General features: G+C 36.9%; 1 long non-coding RNA gene across 2 annotated transcripts; it reads right to left on the minus strand.

Annotated features, from left to right (window-relative positions):
- Positions 1-2,254: 2,254 nt before the first annotated feature.
- LOC125529141 lies at positions 2,255-5,677 on the minus strand. 2 transcript variants are annotated; one of them, XR_007292568.1, is made up of 4 exons: positions 4,471-5,677; positions 4,251-4,366; positions 3,209-4,177; positions 2,255-3,135 (listed from the first exon to the last, which is right to left on the minus strand). It is a non-coding gene; the product is annotated as an uncharacterized LOC125529141 (long non-coding RNA). The 2 variants fall into 2 exon arrangements; XR_007292567.1 differs by having other exon boundaries at positions 2,255-2,514; positions 3,190-4,177.
- Positions 5,678-5,683: the final 6 nt, after the last annotated feature.

The raw sequence follows: 5,683 nt of genomic DNA on the forward strand, positions 1-5,683 counted from the left end.
TTCCTGCTGCTTCATATACCATGAATGTACTAAAAGTTATCAAGGAATGTAAATTTAATTTTTCATGGATGCAAAGATAACATCAAGAAGATATACTACAGAGGAAACATCAAATCCCAGAGCTAGGTTGATTTGTTCAACAAACACTTGTATTGGAAATACACAATTGATGATGCATAGGATAAGAACTATACTCTAAGTGCATAGATATACCTGGATGTTATTTAATATGGATGTTATTTTCATACACTTGGAAGTTAATATGATAGTTATTTATTCAAAGGCAAAAGATATATCGACAATTTATTACATATATGCAACTATGAGAATGACACATATTAGAGGCCATGTGAAGTTCGCACGTAACACAATAAGTTCTCTTATCCATGATGCATCAGTTAAAGATCATTCAATTTTACACATTGAATCTCCTTTGTTGAAGACAATGCATCTCACCATGCAAACCTGAAGATTTTACTAAAACTCACCCATTAATATCTACAGAAAGAGAGAGAAACATTATGTCACTCCCCAAAATAATTTTTATGTAAGTTTTGTCTTATTTCCGACGTAAAAAGAGACCGTAGGAAAATATATAATCCTTATAAAAAATATTTTATGTTATGTAAAATTACAAACGTAAAAACATGGTGTGAAATACACATAAACTGTAAATTTTCTTGTCTTATGGCCTATATTTTTATTTTCTTATGCCAAATTTTACGTAGTGAATCAATAAAAATATAACTATTTAAATTACAAACGTAATTTAATTATGAAATGATCGTAAGATTACCTCGGGTGAAGAATAACTTATTCTGCACCCTGGGTGATGAATAGTAACACTATATATATATATATATATATATATATATACATACATCTGGGCTATTCTGTTACGCGTAACAGAATATTATTCTATTACTCTACTTGAACTGACGGTTTTAGGCGGTTGTACTGATGATCTTTATCTCGTCGAACTGATCGTCTTTTCGTCGGAATGGAGCGTGTAATATATCGTTGGAAAGCTCTTGACATCTACATTACATATATATAGGAATCTTTTGCAAAATCATCACGGTTTAAGACCAGTTTTGAAGAAAACCGTTTTTTTTCAAAACCGAAAACGTGAATCGTATTTTGGACTCAATTTTCAAACGGTTTGTTGGAATTGAGCAAATAAGATGGCATTGGAAAGATGTTAAAAATCCGCATCTTCCACATATCTACGGTTTTTTAAATTATATACAATTTAAAAGTAATTTGAAAAACGATGAAATTCTGGGCGAAACATATTTTCACGTTTTTTTGCAAACGGTTTGTCGGATTGACGCAAATGATACGCCGTTGAAAAGCTATGGAAAATGCGCAACTTTTCCGTATAGAAATGTTTTTCTAATTCCTTACGGTTTAAAAACAAATTTGAATACGGTCAAATTTGATTTCGAACACGGTTTTTAAAAAAAGTTTTTCGAAATGGGGCAAATAATATACCGTTGGATAGCTATCGAAAATGCGAAACTTAGTCATGTTGGGCGTTTTCTCTACTTCGCAACCGTTTAAGAGTAATTTTGAATACGCATGACGGATCCTGCTGTTTTCTCGTATGAAAAACAGAGTAGTCATACTGATATATGTGTATGTTTGTACTGAGCTAATTTTGAATGATTCCGAAAAGGGTACTTGTACTGATGCTTGCATGGGTTTGTACTAAGCGTGTTTTCACTAACTAGACTTTGCTCTGGTATTTGGATAATATTTTTCTACTGTATCCTAGCCCCAAACTTGCATGGTTTATTTTGTTGAACTGAATGTTATTGTATCGTTGCTCCTGTACTTGCATGGTTTTATATCATCGAACTGAATGATATTTTTTTCAAAAAGAAAATGTTTCTTTGAACTAAACATTTTTTACAACGATGTTCTAGACTTCTCTTATTTTATGACTTATACTTTTACCATTTGAATTGCATGGGGTTTCCTTCAACGTCACATAATTAATTTGTGAGCTTCTCATGTTTCCTTTTAATTATGAATTTATTATATATAAAAGTTGAACTATACGACACTTTTTAAATGAATCTAACAAGTATTTTACCTCGCTAAACTTCCAAATGTCTTCACGTGGGCATAACATCAAACAGGCAAGGGCAAAAAATAAAAACTGGAAGAAATCAGTTTTTAGCGATTTATTGTATAAGTATATCATCCAACGTGTACTTGGTGTCAACTTGCATAACATGACAAGGAGAGCAATAACAACATCATACAATTAGCAATAGATAGCAACTCAATACAATAGCAGAACACACGATATATCTTTTTCTACATACAATGCCATGATTTATTATACATAATTGTTGGCAAGTACATGTCAAGCGAAACAATTTTTCAACAGAAATGCCTTCTTTTGAGTAGTGCATGTCAAAAGAATGATATTTTATTTTCTTGATCCTCTGAATTTGGGCGAAGAGAACGTAACAAGAGAAGTGAAGCAATGCCACCACCTAGTACCTGCATTTAGTATACTTCTATTTGAGATCGTAGCTTAAGGCAGTGAGGTTGCAAGTTCAAACACATGCCTGAATTGAACTCAAAAAAGAAACTAAACTCCAACTACAATAAGAATTGAACTGAATGAAATTTATAAATTGAACCGAACTGAAAGAAGAAATTGGACATCATATGTACAACAAGAAATAAACTTGAGCAGTATCAGCTACTAAACAAAAAGATTGCTTTACTAAACCTAGAGATTATATATTGGTGAAAGTTTTCTTCCTACAGAACCGTTAATCAAATACATGTACTTTCGCTAGGTTTTAGCAACATGATAAGTAGTAGCAGTACTACTCTAGGTGGCAAAGTTGTAGCGCCACAAAGGAAGGCCACCATCAACAGTGCGTACTACCGCGACACCTAAAGTATGTGTTCGCCACGCTTGCTTTACATAGTACTAGAAGATTTTTATTAAAAAATGTACTACAAGATTTGTGAACATGAGATCATAGAGAAGTTGTACTAAGAGTGTGGATTAGAGCTGCCGGACGAGGATGCAGCAGCACACACACGCACTCCACTAGATAAGTTCTTCCCTCTCCAAAACACACATCTCCATCTTCTTTTAACTTCAACCTATGAAAAAAAGGAACAAATATGAGGGATGAGTTTTTGTTAAGAAGAACTTACCAAGGTTTGGTGGTCGAACTTTTAAATGTTTGTGCTGCCGGATATAGAGAATAGCAGCATGCCTCGACCAGATCGGCGACTTCCTCACGGGCGGCCTCTCATACACTGCGAGGGCAACACATACACACACGAACTGACCAGAATACACAGCACGACGGGCTAGATAAACAAACTGATAAGAATACATGTCTTCTCGATTATGAACTGATAAGAATACAGAACACGGATAGCTAGCCATGAACTTCTTGAACTCCCCTAACATATGGTTTAGGTTTTTTAATGGTTTTTTGGTGTTCACGTTATTTACGAAGTCCCTGACTTCTCGACTATGAACTTACTACATAGAAGGATCCTCACATACATGTATAACTTGACAGGAGCTGAGAAAATGTTGCAGCAAAATGGTATTTTTATTCAACATAGTAATACAGCCATATCTTTGTAATACATCCATCACGATGGAATCAAATGCACAGTAAAATGGCAGCATTACACATACTCAAGAACTAACAGATCATTCTTTAGTTACTCTGATCAACTTTAGTTTTCTTCAGAAATTGGAGAAAAATGGCATCGGCTATGCTATCAATTTTTTGCATCTCTAGCACAGTTGTTGGGACTATTGCTCATCACACGATGAACCTCTTTTTTCTGTTTTTCTTGACTGTCATAGAATAAAATACTGAACTATTTTGCATAAGTATAGTTGAACTTTTGTGTTTTTCTGGTTACTAAAGTAGTATCAGAATAGCTGTTGCATGCATATATGAACTGACACCTTTTTTGTCAATGAATTCTTGTAATATATTGTATTAGAACTACAACATCAGTATCTATATAGTACCAAGCATGCTCATCACAGAAAGCATGGAATTCAGGAGATAGAAAGAACAAGAGCAAAAGTACAATGGTTGTGTTCTTCATTGTTTGGTTTACAGGGGTGCCAATGATGAACTGGATCATTCTAGTTCCGTCTTCTCCCTCATGTCTGAATCAAGAGCAGCATCAGTTCAATTCAAAATAAATTGACAGTTTATGAATTTTGTGCTAAGCAAGCATACCCATAAGCACATGGAATTGATCACCATGGAGGTTGGCTGTCGGGATTTTGTTTGATCACCATGTTGCTAGATGGCTACACATACCTGTTTTTGTTCTTATATTTCTCCATTAACACCTTTTATTTTCATTTTGAGTTTCCACGTATGTGGTGTCAGTATAGTCGATCATTTAAACGAACGTCATACAATACAACCACTAGAGGACTTGTCTTGAACATACCATGTAAAGCTCAAGAGATTTAAAGAGAAGCAAGAAGCAAGGAGCTTCCTTTGGAAGCCCTGTTCCAGCATTTTCCGGGTAGCTGGTCACCAGTACACTTGTCGCCTACCCGCTGTCGCCGGGTACCCTGCACACACACACAACAGCCACCAATCATCATGCACACACACAACCAGACACACACCACATCATCTACACACCCAGGACTACATCTTCACCACACTTTGGACTGATAACATAGCAACACAGAAAACAATTTTGTAAGTGTCGTCACTATCATCCTCGATGCGTCACGGGGGAAACAAAATAAGCATCTTTGAAGCACTAGGGTGGATAACCATTGCAGATGGAGCTCATGTGTACCTTCATCATAGAAAAAAGTAGACTTAACATCTCCAAGTTCTGAAGATGAACAATTGAATCGCACAAAATATTGTCCAAAATCACACTTTTCACGGAACCAAAATTCTGAACTTGCCATACAACACCTTTTGAATTTGTCATGCGACACTCTTTGAACTTGCGCAATTCGTTGGTGGCAGGAAGCAGCAACTAGAGCTGATGATAGTCCATGTACTGAACTGGGAACACCTAGCTAGTGTTTCAGAAAACAAAATAGACGTCCTGAGCATCCTGTTTCGAGGGATAAAATAGACGATCCTGAACACCTAGCTAGCTATTTTTGTGCAAGCATGCTGGCTGCCAATGCCATTAGTGGTGGCCACTATGGCGCTATCACCGAAAGCATGCTGGACGCATCGCCAGCGAGCGTACACTAAAACTGAGAAGAGATTGAGACTTTACCAAAAGATTGTCATACTTTCTTGCAGAGATAACTATTGTTTTTCTAACCAGAGAACTACTGTTTTTAGAAAAGGTGAACTATTTAAACGAGATAATTTCTAAGATGATTTTTAGCAATGGTTAACTACAGAATTTAGCAAAGTTGAACTACTAACAAGGTAACCTCAGAACCGCTGGCGCCGGTAGGAGGTGTTGCCGGAGGAAGCAACTGTGTCGCGTTGACTTTTGGAGCGCACAAATGCTTAAGGAAAGCGGCGTCGGGGAGCACGAGAGCTTCCTTCTGGTGGGCGGCGGCGCGCAGGGATCCATGGGAAGCTAGGGACGGTGATTTTTGGTGCGGATGGAACACACGAACTGACGAGGGGCGGCCAGTTGGGGGCGCCGGCGGCGGTGGCGTGCGAGCTTGGCA

This window comes from Triticum urartu, unplaced genomic scaffold (assembly GCF_003073215.2).
Source record: "Triticum urartu cultivar G1812 unplaced genomic scaffold, Tu2.1 TuUngrouped_contig_5371, whole genome shotgun sequence".
In the NCBI taxonomy this organism is placed as follows: domain Eukaryota; kingdom Viridiplantae; phylum Streptophyta; class Magnoliopsida; order Poales; family Poaceae; genus Triticum; species Triticum urartu.